Source organism: Symphalangus syndactylus, chromosome 7, assembly GCF_028878055.3.
Source record: "Symphalangus syndactylus isolate Jambi chromosome 7, NHGRI_mSymSyn1-v2.1_pri, whole genome shotgun sequence".
Taxonomy (NCBI): Eukaryota; Metazoa; Chordata; class Mammalia; order Primates; family Hylobatidae; genus Symphalangus; species Symphalangus syndactylus.
Genome location: NC_072429.2, coordinates 29,459,237 through 29,476,761, shown reverse-complemented (window position 1 = coordinate 29,476,761; position 17,525 = coordinate 29,459,237). Strand labels below are relative to the sequence as shown.

At 39.6% G+C, this 17,525-nt stretch overlaps 1 pseudogene; it reads left to right on the top strand.

Annotated features, from left to right (window-relative positions):
- The first annotated feature begins 4,787 nt into the window (after positions 1–4,787).
- Positions 4,788–13,621, top strand: LOC129485717 (large ribosomal subunit protein uL24-like; annotated as a pseudogene).
- Positions 13,622–17,525: the final 3,904 nt, after the last annotated feature.

Genomic DNA, 17,525 nt, shown 5'->3' with positions numbered 1-17,525 from the left:
GTTTCTCCGGTGAACAAAGATTTTTAATCTTTCTGGGATAGAGCTCCAGGGGGAGGGGTGAACCACTATCTTTGCTGTTTGAGCGACTTAGCCATTCCAGCCTTTGGACTTCAGAGCGTCTGAGGTGACCTGTGAGGGCACTGAAGCAGACCCCCAGCACAGCACAGCTGCTCTACCAAATTGTTGCCAGATTGCTTTTTTAAGTGGGTCCCTGATCATCCCCATTCCCCCTCATTGGGCAGGACTTCCCAACCTGCTGGAGAGCTACTTCCTGCAGGTGCCTTTGGGCCAGCAACAGGCCCATACCTCCCTGAAGCTAAGCTCCCAGGGGGAGAAACAGGCTGCCATCTTTGCTGTTTTTCAGTCTTACTGGTGATACCTCTCAGTACTAGAAAATCCGAGGTAACTAGGGACTGGAGTGGACCCAAGTATACTGCAGCAGCCCTGTGAAAAGTGGTCAGACTCTTCCAGGTGCAATTGAAAGCCTCTGTCACTGCCTCTGCAGTGGAACTGCCCTTGCCACCCTCAGACTAATGAGGGAGCAAAGACCTTAAGTGCCTCATCCACACCTCCAACAAGCTGCAGTCAATCCAAGGAGGGGAGTCCACTCCATATCCCATTGATCCAATGCCACCCCCTCTACCCCTCACTGCTTGTCACCGGACAGGGAACCCATGGCTTAGGCCTGTAGCACAAACTCTCCATCCTTGGCTGATTGTACTGAGCCATTGCTGACCTTCATTTCTCTGGGGTAGAGCCCTCAGGAGACAAGCAAACAACCCTTGACCACAACCACTACTAAAATCTCTTCCTCTGCTGCCTCCAAGTTGGGGAAGACAAACACTGAGATCACCCCAGAACTGCAGTGGGCAGCCCAGGAGTGCCAAGTTGTCATCTACAGTCAGCACTCAAGGGGGAAAGGAACCCACACTTTCAGAACATTGAGAGGGAACACAGCTGCAACTGTGAGGAAATACAACTGAGCAAGAGTCTACCAACTGACCAATAAGCCTAAGGGCCACCTGCTGGATTACACCTCAAAGCTTCAACACCAAAGATACCTCACTAACATACCCCCTCTGAAACCAGAGACAAGAAGTCAGTTTCAAATAAAGACCCTGCACAAAGCCTTGGCCTAGTGAAAACATCCAGAAAAGAAGCCTATTTACTGCAGTCAGTCTACACTGCAGTTAAAAAGAACACCTACACAAAGAGCTGAGAAAGAACCAACAGATGAACCCTGGTTACTCAAATGGCCAGAGTGTCATATGTCCTCCAAATGACTGCACCAGTTCTCCAACAAGAGTTTTTAACCAGGCCAAACTAGTTGGAATGACAGAAATAGAGTTCAGATTATAGATAGGAACAAAAATCATGAAGATTCAGGAGGACAGAAAAACCCAATCCAAGGAAAATAAGAATCACAATAAAGCAATATAGGAGCTGAAGGATGAAATAGCTAGTATAAGAAAGAACCTAATGGGTCTGACAGAGCTGAATAACATAATACAAGAATTTCACAAAGTGATCACAAGTATTAACAGTAGAATAAACCAAGCTGAGGAAAGAATCTCAGAACATGAATACTAAGTCTCTAAAATTTTCAGACAAAAATTTTTTAAAAAATTATAAAATGAACAAAACCTCTGAGAAGTATGTGATTATGTAAAGCGACCAAATCTATGAATCACTGGCATCCATGAAAGGGAAGGGGAGAAAGCAAACAATTTGGAAAACATATTTGAGGATATCATCCATGAAAATATCCCCAACCTTGCTAGAGATGCCAACAGTCAAATTCAGAAAATACTTCTGAAAGATTCTATACATGATGATCATCCCCAACACACATAATCAGATTTTCCAAGGTCACAATGAAAGAATATTAAACACAGCTAGAGAGAAAGGGCAGGTCACCTACAAAAGGAACCCTGTTAGGCTAACAGCAGACCTCTCAGCTAAAACCCTACATGCCAGAAGAGATTGTCAGGGGCTTATATTCAACATTCTTACAGAAAAAAATCTTCAACCAAGAATTTTATATCCAGCCAAACTAAGCTTCCTAAGTGAAGGAGAAATAAAATCCTTTTCAGATAACAAAATGTTGGGGGAATTCATTACCACCAGACCTGCCATATGAGAGATCTTGAAAGCAGCACTAAATATAGAAAGGAAAGACTGCTATCGGCTAATACAAAAACTATAAGCACACACACAAAAGCCAAAATCTTAAGCAACTAACAGCACAATGACAGAATCAAATCCATACATATCAATACTAACCTTGGATGTAAGTGGGCTCAATACCCTCTTAAAAGGCACAGAGTGGCAAGCTGGATAAAAAAGCAAGATCCTATAGTATGCTGCCTTTAAGAGACATCTCACACGTAATGACACTCAGACTCAAAATGAAGGAATGGAGGAAAATCTACCAAGCAAATGGAAAACAAAAAAGCAAAGATTGCAATCCTAACTACAGACAAAACAGATTTCAAACTAATAAAGATCAAAAAACACAAAGAAGGGCATTACACAATTGTAAAAGGTTCAATTTAATAAGACCTAACAATCCTAAATACATATGCACCCAACACAGGAGCATCCAGATTCATAGAGCAAGTTCTTAGATACCTACAAAGAGACAGACTTCTGCAGAATAATAGTAGGATACTTCAACACTCCATTGACAGTATTAGACAGATCATTGAGGCAGAAAATTAACAAGATATTCGGGACCTAACCTCAACACTGGACCAAATGAATCTGTTAGACCTTTACAGAACTCTCCACCCCAAAACAACAGAATATATTCTCATTATCAAATGGCACATACTCTAAAATCAACCACATAATTGGATATAAAACAATCCTCAACAAGTGTAAAAGAGCCAAAATCATATGAAACACACTCTCAAACCACAGCACAATAAAAATAGAAGACAATGAAAATCCCTCAAAACCATGCAATTACATGGAAGTTAAACAGCATGCTCCTGAACGACTTTTGGATAAATAATGAAATTAAGGCAGAAATCAAGAAGTTATTTGAAAATAATAAGAACAAAGATAAAACATACCAGAATATCTGGGACCCAGCTAAGGCAGTGTTAAGAGGGGAATTCATAGCACTAAATGCCCTCATCAAAAAGTTAGAAAGATCTCAAATTAACCTAACTTCACAACTGAAAGAATTAGAGAAGGAAGAACAAATCAGCTCCAAAGCTAGCAGAAGATAATAAAAATCAGAGCTGAACTACAAATTGAGACATGAAAAACCACTCAAAAGATCAATTAATCCAGGAGTTGGTTTTTTGAAAAAATTAATAGATAGGTCACTAGCTAGAAGAATAAGGAAGAAAAGAGAAGATCCAAATAAACACAATTAGAAACGACAAAGGGAATGTTACTACTGACCCCACAGAAATAAAAACAACAATCAGAAACAAGCCAGGCACAGTGGCTCGTGCCTACAATCCCAGCACTTTGGGAGGCTGAGGCAGGTGGATCATTTGAAGTCAGGAGTTTGAGGCCAGACTGGTCAACATGGTGAAACCCTGTCTCTACCAAAAAACACAAAAATTAGCCAGGCATGGTGGTGCATGTCTGTAATCCCAGCTACTCAGGAGGCTGAGACAGGATAATTGTGTGAACCTGGGAGGCAGAGGTTGCAGTGAGCCGAGATTGCACCACTGCACTCCAGCCTGGGCAAAAGAGCAAGACTCCATCTCCAAAAATGGGGGAAAAAAAAGAGAAAAAAACCCACCATCATCGGAAATTACTACAAACACCTTTGTGCACACAAACTACAAACCTAGATGAGATGGATAAATTTCTGGAAACATACAGCCTACACCCTCCCACTTCTGAGCTAGGAAGAAATTGATTCCCTGATCAGACTAATAACAGGCTCCAAAATTGAATCAGTAATAAATAGCCTATCAACCAACCAGTAATAAAAAGCCTACCAACCAGTCCTGGGCTTTCAAAGAAGCATGTGACTGGATGGATTCACAGACGAATTCTACCAGATGTACAAAAGAAGAGATGGTACCATTCCTACAGAAACTATTCCAAAAAATTTGACAAGGAATGACTCCTCCGCAACTCATTCTATGAGGCCAGCATCATCTTGATACCTGGCAGACACAACAACAAAAAAAGAAAACTTTAGGCCAATATCCTTGATGAACATTGATGCAAAAATCCTCAACAAAATACTTGCAAACCAAATACAGCAGCATATCAAAAAGCTAATCCACCATGATTAAGTAGGCTTCATCCCTGGGATGCAAGGTTGGTTCAACATAGGCAAAATCACATAAACAGGACTAAAGACAAAAACCACATGATTATCTCAATAGACACAGAAAAGACTTTTGATAAAATTCAACACTCCTTCATGTTAAAACTTCTCAAACTAGGTATTGAAGGAACATACCTCAAAATAATAAGAGCCATCTATGACAAACTTACAGCCAACATTACATTGAGTGGGCAAAAGCTGGAAGCATTCCCCTTGAAAACTGGCACAAGACAAGAATGCTCTCTCTCACCACTTCTATTTAACATAGTATTGGGAGTCCTAGCCAGAGCAATTAGGCAAGAGAAAGAAAGGACATTGAAATAGGAAGAGACAAAGTCAAACATCTATTTGCAGATGACATGATTCTGTATCTAGAAAATCCTATAGTGTCAGCCCAAAAGCTCCTTAAGCTGATAAATAACTTCAAAGTTTCAGGATACAAAAATCCATGTACAAAAATCATTAGTATTTCTATACACCAACAATGGCCAAACTGAGAGGCAAATCAGAAATGTAATCTCATTCACAATTGCCACAAAAATAAAAAACTTAGGAATACAGCTAACCAGGAAGATGAAAGAGCTTTACAATGAGAGTTACAAAACACTGCTCAAAGAAATCAGAGAAGACAAAAACAAATGGGAAAACATCCCATGTTCATGAATAAGAAAAATCAATACCATTAAAATGGCTACACTGCCCAAAGCAATTTACAGATTCAATGCTATTCCTATCACACTACCAATGACATTTCACAGAACTGGAAAAAACTATCTTAAAATTCATATGGAACCAAAAAAAGAGCCTGAACAGCTAAGGCATCCATAAGCAAAAAGAACAAAGCTGGAGGCATCACGTTACCTGACTTCAAATTATACTACAAGGCTACAGTAACAAAAACAGAATGGTACTGGTACAAAAAACAGACACATAGACCAAGGGCGCAGAATAGACAGTCCAGAAATAGGACCACACATCTATGATCATCTGATCTTCAACAAAGCTGACAAAAAAACAAGCAATGGGGAAAAGACTCCCTTGTCAATAAACGGTGCTGGGATAACTGGCTAGCTGTATGCAGAAGACTGAAGCTGGACCCCTTGCTCACACCATACACAAAAATTAACTCGAGATGGATTAAAGACTTAAATGTAAAACCCAAAACTATAAAAACCGCAGAAGACAACCTAGGCAATACCATCCTGGACATAGGAACAGGCAGATTTCATGACGAAGACACCAAAAGCAATCACAACAAAAACAAAATTTGACAAGTGGGTCTGATTAAACTTAAGAGATACTGCACAGCAAAAGAAACTATCAACAGAGTAAACAGCCAATCTAAAATGGGAGAAAATTTTTGCAAACTATGCATCTGACAAAGGTCTAATATTCAGCATCTATGAGGGGTTTAAACTTATAAGAAAAAACAACCCCATTAAAAAGTGGGCAAAGGACATGAACAGATATTTCTCAAAAGAAGACATACATGCAGCCAAGAAACATATTTAAAAAGACTTAAAGAATAAAAAACCTTAAAAAAAAGAAAACAGCTCAATATTACTGATTAGAGAAATGCAAATAAAACCATAATGAGATACTACTTCACACCAGTCAGAATAGCTATTATTAAAAACTCAAAAAATAACAGATATTGGTGAGGTTTTGGAGAAAAGGGCACACTTATACACTGTTGATGGGAGTGTAAATTAGTTCAACCATTGTGGAAAGCAGTATGTTGATTCCTCAAAGAGCTAAAAGCAGAACTACCATTAGACCCAGCAATCCCATTACTGGGTATATACCCAGTGGAATATTAAGTCATTCTACCATAAAGACACATGTATGCAAATATTCATTGCAGCACTATTCACAATAGCAAATACATGGAATCAACTTAAATGCTCATAAATGACAGACTGGATAAAGAAAATGAGGTACATATACACTATGGAATACTACACAGCCATAAAAAACAATGAGATCATGTCTTTTGTGGGAACATGGATGGAGCTGGAGGCCATTTTCCTTAGCAAACTGACACAGGAACAGAAAACCAAATGCTGCATGTTTTCACTTGTAAGTGGGAGCTAAATAATAAAAACTTACTAACACAAAGAAGGAAACAATAGACACTGGGGTCTACTTGAGCGGGGAGGTTGGGAGGAGGGAGAAGAGCAGAAAAGGTAACTATTGGGTATTGGCTTAATTCTTAGGTAATGAAATATATGTATGACAAGCCCCCATGACACATGTTCATCTATGTAACAAACCTTCACATATACCCCCAAATCTAAAAGAAAAAAAAAAGGAGACATACCACAGAAATATAAAAGATCAGAAATTATAAATAACTAATAGAAAATTGATAAATTTCTGGACACACGAAACCTACCCAGACTGAGTCAGGAAGAAATAGAAAACCCGGACAGACCAACAATGAGAAATGAAATTGAACCAGTAATAAAAAAAAATCTATCAACAAAAAAAAAGTGCAGGACTGCATGGCTTCACTGTTGAATTCTGCCAAACTTACAAAGAAGATTTAATACCAATTTTCCTCAAACTGTTGCAAAAAATTGAAAAAGAGGAAATTTTCCCTAATTCATTCAAAGTTTTCCCTAATTAAAAAAAAGAGAAAACCACAAGCAAATATCCCTGATTAACAGAGAAAAAAATCCTCAAAATACTAAGCAAACTAAATACAACATCAAAAACATAATACACCATGATCTAGTGGAATTTATCCCAAGGATGCAAGGATGGTTCAACAAATACAAGTTAAACATAATATATCACACCAACAGAAAGGAAGACAAAAACCATATCTCAGTAAATGGAGAAAAAGCATTTGATAAAATTCAACATCCCTTAATGATAAAAACTTCCAACATAGTAGGCATAGAAGGAACATACCTCAACATAATAAAGGCCATATACAACAAGTCCACATCTAACACCACGCTGAATGGGAAAAAGCTGAAAACCTTTTCTCCGAAAACTGAAACAAGTCAAGAATGTTCACTTTCACCACTCTTATTAAACATAGCACTGGAAGTCCTAGCCAGAGCAATCAGGTAAGAAAAATAAATAAAAGACATAGGCCAGGTGCAGTGGCTCATGCCTGTAATCCCAGCATTTTGGGAGGCCAAGGTGGGAGGATAACCTGAGGTTAGGAGTTCGAGACCAGCCTGGCCAACATGGTGAAGCTGTCTCTACTAAAAAAATACAAAAATTTGACAGGTGTGGTGGCAGGTGCCTGTAATCCCAGCTATCCTGGGGGGGATGAGGAAGGAGAATTGCTTGAACCCGGGAGGCAGAGGTTGCAGAGAGCCGAGATTGTACCACTGCACTCCAGCCTGGGTGACAGGGTAAGACCCTGTCTAAAAAAAAAATTTAAAAAAAATAAAAATGTGGAAAGAGGAAGTCAAATTATTCCTCTGCAGATAACATGAACTTATATCTAGAAAAAAACTTAAAACTTTATGAAAAAACTTATATTCATAAGTAAATTTAGCAAAATAGGATATAAAATCAACTTACAAAAATCAACAGCATTTCTAAACACCAATAATAAACTGAGAAATAAATCAAAAAGCAATCCCATTTACAATGGCTCCAAAAAAAATAATACCTAGGAATAAATTTAACCAAGGAAGCAAAATACCTTTACAAGGAAAACTTCAAGACTCTGTTGAAAGAAATTAAAGGGACACAAATAGAAAGACATCCCATGCTCATGAATCAGAAGAGTTAACGTAGTTAAAATGACCATACTACCCAAAGCAATCTACAGATTCAATGCAATCTCTATCAAAATACCAATGTCATTTTTCACAGAAATAGAAAAAACAATCCTAGAATTCAAATGAAACCAAAAAAGAGCCAGAATAGTCAAAGTCCTCCTGAATAAAAAGAACAAAGTTGGAAGCATCATACTACCTGGTTCAAAATATATTACAAGGCTATAGTAACCAAAACAGCAAGTACTGGTATAAAAACAGACACATAGACCAATGGAGCAAAACAGAGAACACAGAAAAAGTCACATACTTACAGCCAACTGATTTTTGACAAAGACACCAAGAACATACACTGGGAAAAGGACATGTTTTTCAATAAGTAATGCTGGGAAAACTGAATGTCTATATGCAGAAAAATGAAACTGGACTCCTATTTCTCACTGCATATAAATATCAACTCAAGCTAGATGAAAGGCTTAAATGTAACATCTGAAAATAGAAAACTACTAGAAGAAAACAGGGAAAACACTTCAGGACATTTATCTAGACAAAGATTTTATGGCTAAGACCTCAAAAGCACAGACAATAAAAACACAAATAGACAAGGAGACTGTCAGAAACTAAAAAGCTTCTGCACAGTAGACAAAGCAATTAATGAAATGAAGAGACAATCTGTTGAATGTTTGAGAAAATATTAGCCAACTATTCATCCCTCAAGGGGCTATTATCTAGAATATACAAGAAACTCAAACAACTCACTAATAATAATCACATGAAAAAGTGGAGAAATTATATAAATAGATATTTCTCAAAAGACGATATACAAGTGGCCAACAGGTAAATGAAATTTTTAAAAAGCTCATCACTACTCATCAGGGAAATGCACATTGAAACCAAAATGAGATACAGTTAGAATAGCTATTATAAATTTTTTAAAAAAAAAACAGATGCTGGCAAGGATATAGAGAAAAGGCAACTCTTGTACACTGTCGGTGGGAATGTAGATTAGCATAGCCACTATGCAAAACAATATGGAGAGTTCTCTGAAAACTAAAAATAGAGCTACACGTGACCCAGCAAGTCCACTACTGGGAATTTAGTCAAAGGAAAAGAAATCAGTATATCAAATAGATACCTGCCCTCTCATATTTATTGTGGTACAATTCACAATAGCAAAGATAGGGAATCAACCCAAGTGGCCATCAATGTATGAATAAATGAATGAATGAATGAATGAATGAAATGTGATATATATAAAATGGGACACTATTTGGCCATAAAATAAAGAATGAAACCATGCCATTTTCATCAACAGGGATAGAACTGAAGGTCATTACGTTACATGAAATAAACCAGGCACAGAAAGACAAATATTGCATGTTCTCCCTCATATATTGAGGCTAAGAAAGTTGATCTGAGAGTAGAATTATACATACCAGAGACTGGGAAAGGTATGTTGGTAGAGAGGGGGTGAAGAGAGGTTGGTTAATGGATACAAACATACAGTTGCATAGAAGGAATAAGTTCTAATGTTTGATAGCAGAGTAGGGTCACTATAATTAACAATGTGTTATATATGTCAAAATAGCTAGAAGAGAGGCCTCGAGATATTCCCAACCTGAAGAAACAATACTCGAGGTGATGGATACCCTATATACCTTGACTTTATTATTACACATTCTATGCATGTAACAAAATAACATGTACCGTATTAATACGTACAAATATTATGTATCAATTCTAGAAATATGACAACCAACAATTTTATATCAACCAAAACTGTCCTGCAGAAGTGAGGGAAATATTTTATCCCTCACGCCCTTCCCACACTTTCTCCGAGCCCCCAAAGTCCATTGTGTCATTCTTATGCCTTTGCATCCTGATAGCTTAGCTCCTACTTATGAGTGAGAACATAAAATATTTGGTTTTCCATTCCTGAGTTTCTTCACTTAGAATAATAGTCTCCAATCTCATCCAGGTTGCTGTGAATGCCATTAATTCATTCCTTTTTATGGCTGAGTAGTATTCCATCTCATATATGTGTGTATATATATATAAAACATATATTATTCATATATATAAACTAATATATATATACACATATATGTATATATGTGATTGATATATATACATATGTGATATATATACATATGTGATATATATATATAAATCACAGTCTCTTTATCCATTCCTTGATTGGTGGGCATTCACTAAAATTTCACAGATCACCACCAAAGAACTTACTCATGTAACCAAACACTACCCGATAACCTATGGAAATAAAAATTTTTAAAAAATAAACAAACTCGAGAGGCAGTTCCAAGATGGCTGAATAGGAACAGCTCCAGTCTACAGCTCCTGGCATGAGTGACGCAGAAGACAGGTGATTTCTGCATTTCCAACTGAGGTATTGGGTTCATCTCACTGGGGATCCTTGGAGAGTGGGGGCAGAACAGTGGGTGCAGCCCACCTAGCATAAGCTGAAGCAGGGTGAGGCATTGTCTCACCTGGGAAGCACCAAGGGGCCAGGAAATTCCCTTTCCTAGCCAAAGGAAGGGGTGACAGATGGCACCTGGAAAATCAGGTCACTCCCACTCTAATACTGCACTTTCCCAATGGTCTTAGCAAACAGCACACCAGGAGATTATAGCCCGTGCCTGGCTCAGAGGGTCCCATGCCCACAGAGCCTTGCTCATTGCTAGCACAGCAGGCTGAGATCAAACTGCAAGGTGGCAGTGAGGCTGGGGGAGGGGTGTCCGCCATTGCTGAGGCTGGAGTAGGTAAACAAAGTGGCCAGGAAGATGGAACTGGATGGAGACCACCTCAGCTCAAGGCGGCCTGCCTGCCTCTGTAGACTCCATATCTGGGGGCAAGGCATAGCCAAATAAAAAGCAGCAGAAACCTCTGCAAACTTAAATGTTCCTGTCTGACAGCTTTGAAGAGAGTAGTGGTTCTCCCAGCACGGAGCTTGAGATCTGAGAACGGACAGACTGCCTCCTCAAGTGGGTCCCTGACCCCCGATTAGCCTAACTGGGAGACACCCAGACTGACACCTCACACGGCCTGGTACCCCTCTGAAACGAAGCTTCAGAGGAAAGATCAGGCAGCAACATTTGCTGTTCAGCAATATTCGCTGTTCTGCAGCCTCTGCTGCTGACACCCAAGCAAACAGCGTCTGGAGTGGACCTACAGCAAACTCCAACTGACCTGCAGCTGAGGTTCCTGACTGTTAGAAGGAAAACTAACATACAGAAAGGACATCCACACCAAAACCCCATTTGTACATCACCATCATCAAAGACTAAAGGTAGATAAAACCACAAAGATGGGGAAAAAAACAGCAGAAAAGCTGAAAATTCTAAAAATCAGAGCACCTCTCCCCCTCCAAAGGAATGCAGCTCTTTGCCAGCAATGGAACAAAGCTGGACAGATAATGAATTTGACAAGTTCAGAGAAGAAGGCTTCAGACGATCAAACTTCTCCAAGCAAAAGGAGGAAGTTTGAACCCATCAAAAAGAAGCTGAAAACCTTGAAAAAAGAGTAGATGAACGGCTAACTAGAATAACCAGTGTAGAGAACTCCTTAAATGACCTGACTGAGCTGAAAACCATGGCACGAGAACTACATGACAAATGCACAAGCTTCAGCAGCCGATTCAATCAACTGGAAGAAAGGGTATCAGTGATTCAAGATCAAATGATTGAAATGAAGTGAGAAGAGAAATTTAAAGAAAAAACAGTAAAAAGAAACCAACAAAGCCTCCAAGAAATATGGGACTATGTGAAAAGACCAAATCTATGTCTGATTGGTGTACCTGAAAGTGATGGGGAGAATGGAACCAAGTTGGAAAACACTCTGCAGGATATTATCCAGGAGAACTTCCCCAACATAGCAAGGCAGGCCAACATTCAAATTCAGGAAATACAGAGAATGCCACAAAGATACTCCTCAAGAAGAGCAAGTCCAAGACACATAATCATCAGATTCACCAAGGTTGAAATGAAGGAAAAAATCTTAAGGGCAGCCAGAGAGAAAGGTCAGGTTACCCACAAAGGGATGCCCATCAGACTAACAGCAGATCTCTTCACAGAAACTCTACAAGCCAGAAGAGATGGGGAGCCAATATTCAACATTGTTAAAGAAAAGAATTTTCAACCCAGAATTTCATATCCAGCCAAACTAAGCTTCATAAGTGAAGGAGAAATAAAATCTTTTACAGACAAGCAAATGCTGAGAGATTTTGTCACCACCAGGCCTGCCCTACAAAAGCTCCTGAAGGAAGCACTAAACATGGAAAGGAACAACTGGTACCAGCCACTGCAAAAATATGACAAATTGTAAAGACCATCAATGCTAGGAAGAAACTGCATCAACTAACGAGCAAAAGAACCAGCTAACATCATCATGACAGGATCAAATTCACACATAACAATATTAACCTTAAATGTAAATGGGCTAAATGCTCCAATTAAAAGACACAGACTGGCAAATTGGATAAAGAGTCAAGACCCATCAGTGTACTGTATTCAGGAGACCCATCTCACATGCAGAGACACACATAGGCTCAAAATAAAGGGATGGAGGAAGATCTACCAAGCAAATGGAAAACAAAAAAAGGCTGGGGTTGCAATCCTAGTCTCTGATAAAACAATGAGAACACTTGGACACAGGAAGGGGAACATCACATATTGGTGACTGTTGTGGGGTAGGGGGAGGGGGAAGGGATAGCATTAAGAGATATACCTAATGTAAATGACGAGTTAATGGGTGCAGCACACCAACATGGCACGTGTATACATATGTAACAAACCTGCATGCTGTGCACATGTACCCTAGAACTTAAAGTATAATTTAAAAAAAATAAAAAATGAAAAATAAACTCATGAGTCAACAAACTGCAGCCCCTGAGCCAAATTCAGCTTGCTACTCGTTTTTCTACAGCTTATGAGCTAAGAATAATTTGTGCAGTTTAAAATAGTTGAAAACTTAACAAGAATAATATTTCATGACACGTGAAAATTTTATGTAATTTACATTTTAGGGTAATAAATTAAGTTTCATTGGGGAAAAAAAAGTGAGGGAGATATTAAAAGATTCCCAGATAACCCTTTTGCAGCCATCACCAAAGTGGGAGCAGCCAAAACCAAGTTAAATCCCTTTGTGACTTCCAACCAAAGGAAGAATCGCAAAAGGCATTTCAAAGCACCTTCCCACATTCGCAGGAAGGTGTCTTCCCCTCTTTCCAAACAGCTGAGACAGAAGTACAACGTGTGGTCCCTGCCCATCTGAAAGGATGATGAAGTTCAGGTTGTATGAGGATACTATATAGGTCAGCAAATTGGCAAAGTAGTCCAGGTTTATAAAAGTAATATGTTATCTACACTGTATGGGTGCAGCAGGAAAAGGCTAATGGCACAACTGTCCACATAGGCATTCACCCAGCAAGGTGGTTATCACTAGGCTAAAGATGGACAAAGACCACAAAAAGATCCTTGAACGGAAAGCCAAATCTCACCAAATGGGAAAGGAAAAGGTCAAACACAAGGAAGAAACAATTGGGAAGATGCAGGAATAAAGGAATTTTATACACAAGGTTTGATTAAAATTTAACAACCGAAAGAAGAGATTCCCAGATAAATAGAAATTGAGGGAGTTTGTGACCACTAGACCTGCCCTGCAAAAAAAAAAATACTAGAGGGAGTCCTACAGGTTGAAATGAAAGGACACTAGACAATAACAGGAAGCTATATGAAGAAATAAAGATCTCAGCAAAGGTAAAACATGGGCAATTTTTAAAGCTAATATTCTTATAAGAATTATCTGTAACCACATTCTTTGTTTCCTGCACGATTTAAGAGACTAAAAATTATTACTAGTCCAAAAACTAGTATAGTTAACCCTTAAACAACATGGTTCCACTTAAATGTGGATTTTTACTTTTGTTTTTTCTGTTTTTTTTTTTGAGACAGGGTCTCACTGTGTCACCCAGACTGGATTGCAGTGGCGCAATCATGGTTCACTGCAGCCTCAACCTCCCAGGCCCAGGTGATCCTCTTACCTCAGCCACCCAAGTAGCTGAGACCACAGGCATGTGCCATCATGCCTAATTTTTTTGTATTTTCTGTAGAGACAAGGTTTTGCCATGTTGCCTAGGATGGTTTACGAACCCGTGGACTCAAGGGATCCACCCTCCTTAGCTTCCCAAGTGCTGGGATTACAGGCTTGAGCCACCATGCCCAGCCACATGTGGATTTAAAAAAAAAAATTATTGGAAAACTTTTTCGAGATTTGCAACAATTTGAAAATAATCACAGATGCCTTGCATAGTCTAGAAATATAAAAAAGTAAATGTTATGAATGTATAAACTATAAATAGGTGCTATTTTATCTCGTCTACCATAAAATATATAGAAATTAGAAAAAGTTAAAATTTATGACAACTTACGCACACACTTACATGCCATACATTGTGCCATTTGCAGTCAAGAGAAATGTAAATAAAGATGTGGTATGAAATCATAACTGCATAAAATTAACTGGAGTACATACTGTAATGTTGTAATAATTTCATAGACACTTTCTGTTGCTGTTGCAGTGAGACCAAGTATGGTGAGTTTCTGCTTAAAATGTTGTGTGATGCTATGCATCTCCATGTGAACAGTTTGTCCCTCTAGTAAATTGCTTATAGCAGTAAAAAGATCTCCAGCAGTTCTCACGTATTTTTCCTTATGTTTGGTGAAATACTGTAAATCTTCAGTAACAACCTGAGGCCCATACAGAATGCCACTAGTGATATTGGAAGCGTTCAAGCAGCTGAGAAAAGTCTTGACATTACAAGAAAAATTTGAATTACTTGATATGCATAGATTGAGGTCTGCAGCTGGGGTTGTCTACCACTTCAAGATAAATGAATCCTACATTAGGACCACTGTTTAAAAAAAAGAAGCTAAAGCTGCAGCTATGCCAGGAGTCATGAAAACGTTCTTCTCTGTACAAAATACTTTATCTCATATTGAAAATGCAGCTTTTATGTGAGTACAGAGTTGCTAGAAGAAAGGCATACATAGGTATGGTTCCAAGATGGCCGAATAGGAATAGCTCCAGTCTACAGCTCCCAGCATGAGTGATGTAGAAGATGGGTGATTTCTGCATTTCCAACTGAGGTACTGGGTTCATCTCACTGGGACTTGTTGGACAGTGGGTGCAGCCCATGGAGTGTGAGCCGAAGCAGGGCGGGGCATCGCCTCACCTAGGAAGTGCAAAGGGTTGAGGAATTCCCTTTCCTGGCCAAGGGAAGCCATGAGACACGGTACCTGGAAAAATCAGGACACTCCCACCCAAATACTGCACTTTTCCAAAGGTCTTAGTAAATGGCACACCAGGAGATTATATCCTGCACCTGGCTCAGCGGGTCCCATGCCCACGCAGTCTTGCTCACTGCTAGCACAGCAGTCCAAGATCAAACTGCGAGGTGGCAGCAAGGCTGGGGGAGGGGCATCTGCCATTGCTGAGGCTTGGCTAGGTAAACAAAGCCGCTGGGAAGCTGGAACTGGGTAAAGACCACCTCAGCTCAAGGAGGCCTGCCTGCCTCTGTAGACCCCATCCCTCTGGGGGCAGGGCATAGCTAAACAAAAGGCAGCAGAAACTTCTGCAGATTTTTAAACATCCCTGTCTGACAGCTTTGAAGAGAGCAGTGGTTCTCCCAGCATGGATTTTGAGATCTGAGAATGGACAGACTGCCTCCTCAAATGGGTCCCTGATCCCCCAGGAGCCTAACTGGGAGATATCTCCCAGTAGTGGCCGACTGACACCTCATACAGCCAGGTGTCCCTCTGAGATGAAGCTTCCAGAGGAAGGATCAGGCAGCAACGTTTGCTGTTCTGCAATATTTGCTGTTCTGCAGCCTCTGCTGGTAATACCCAGGAAAACAGGGTCTGGAGTGGACCTCCAGAAAACTCCAACTGACCTGCAGCTGAGGGTCCTGCCTGTTAGAAGGAAAACTAACAAACAGAAAGGACATCACACCAAAACCCCATCTGTACATCACCATCATGAAAGACCAAAGGTAGATAAAACCACAAAGATGGGGAGAAACCAGAGCAGAAAAGCTGAAAATTCTAACAACCAGAATGCCTCTTCTCATCCAAAGGATCGCAGCTCCTCACCAGCAACAGAACAAAGCTGGACAGATAATAACTTTGACAGGTTGACAGAAGTAGGCTTCAGAAGATCGGTAATAACAAACTTCTCCGAGCTAAAGGAGGATGTTCAAACCCATCACAAGGAAGCTAAAACCTTGAAAAAAGATTAGACAAATGGCTAACTCTTCAGCACAGAGAAGACCTTAAATGATCTGATGGACCTGAAAACCATGGCACGAGAACTACGTGATGCATGCATAAGCTTCAGTAGCTGATTTGATCATGTGGAAGAAAGGATTTCAGTGATTGAAGATCAAATGAATGAAATGAAGTGAGAAGTTTAGAGAAAAAAGAGTAAAAAAAAAAAAAATGAACAAAGCCTCCAAGAAATATGGGACTATGTGAAAAGAGCAAATCCACATTTGATTGATATACCTGAAAGTGATGGGGAGAATGGAACCAAGTTGGAAAACACTCTGCAGGATACTATCCAGGAGAACTTCCCCAACCTAGCAGGGCAGGCCAACATTGAAATTCAGGAAATACAGAGAATGCCACAAAGATACTCCTCAAGAAGAACAACCCCAAGACACATAATCATCAGATTCACCAAGGTTGAAATGAAGGGAAAAATCTTAAGGGCAGCCAGAGAGAAAGTTCAGGTTACCCACAAAGGGAAGCCCATCAGACTAACAGCGGATCTCTTGGCAGAAACTCTACAAGCCAGAAGAGAGTGGGGGCCAATATTCAACATTCTTAAAGAAAAGAATTTTCAACCCAGAATTTCATATCCAGCCAAACTAAGCTTCATAAGTGAAGGAGAAATAAAATCCTTTACAGACAAGCAAATGCTGAGAGATTTCATCACCACTAGGCCTGCCTTACAAGAGCTCCTGAAGGAAGCACTAAACATGGAAAGGAACAACTGGTACCAGCCACTGCAAAAACATGACAAATTGTAAAGACCATCAATGCTAGGAAGAAACTGCATCAACTAATGAGCAAAATAACCAGCTAACATCATAATTACAGGATCAAATTCACACATAACAATATTAACCTTAAATGTAAATGGGCTAAATGCCCCAACTAAAAGACACAGACCAGCAAACTGCATAAAGAGTCAAGACCCATCAGTGTGCTGTATTCAGGAGACCCATCTCACGTGCAGAGACACACATAGGCTCAAAATAAAGGGATAGAGGAAGATCTACCAAGCAAATGGAAAACAAAAAAAAGCAGGGGTTGCAATCCTAGTCTCTGATAAAACAGACTTTAAACCAACAAAGATCAAGAGAGACAAAGAAGGCCATTACATAATGGTAAAGGGATCAATTC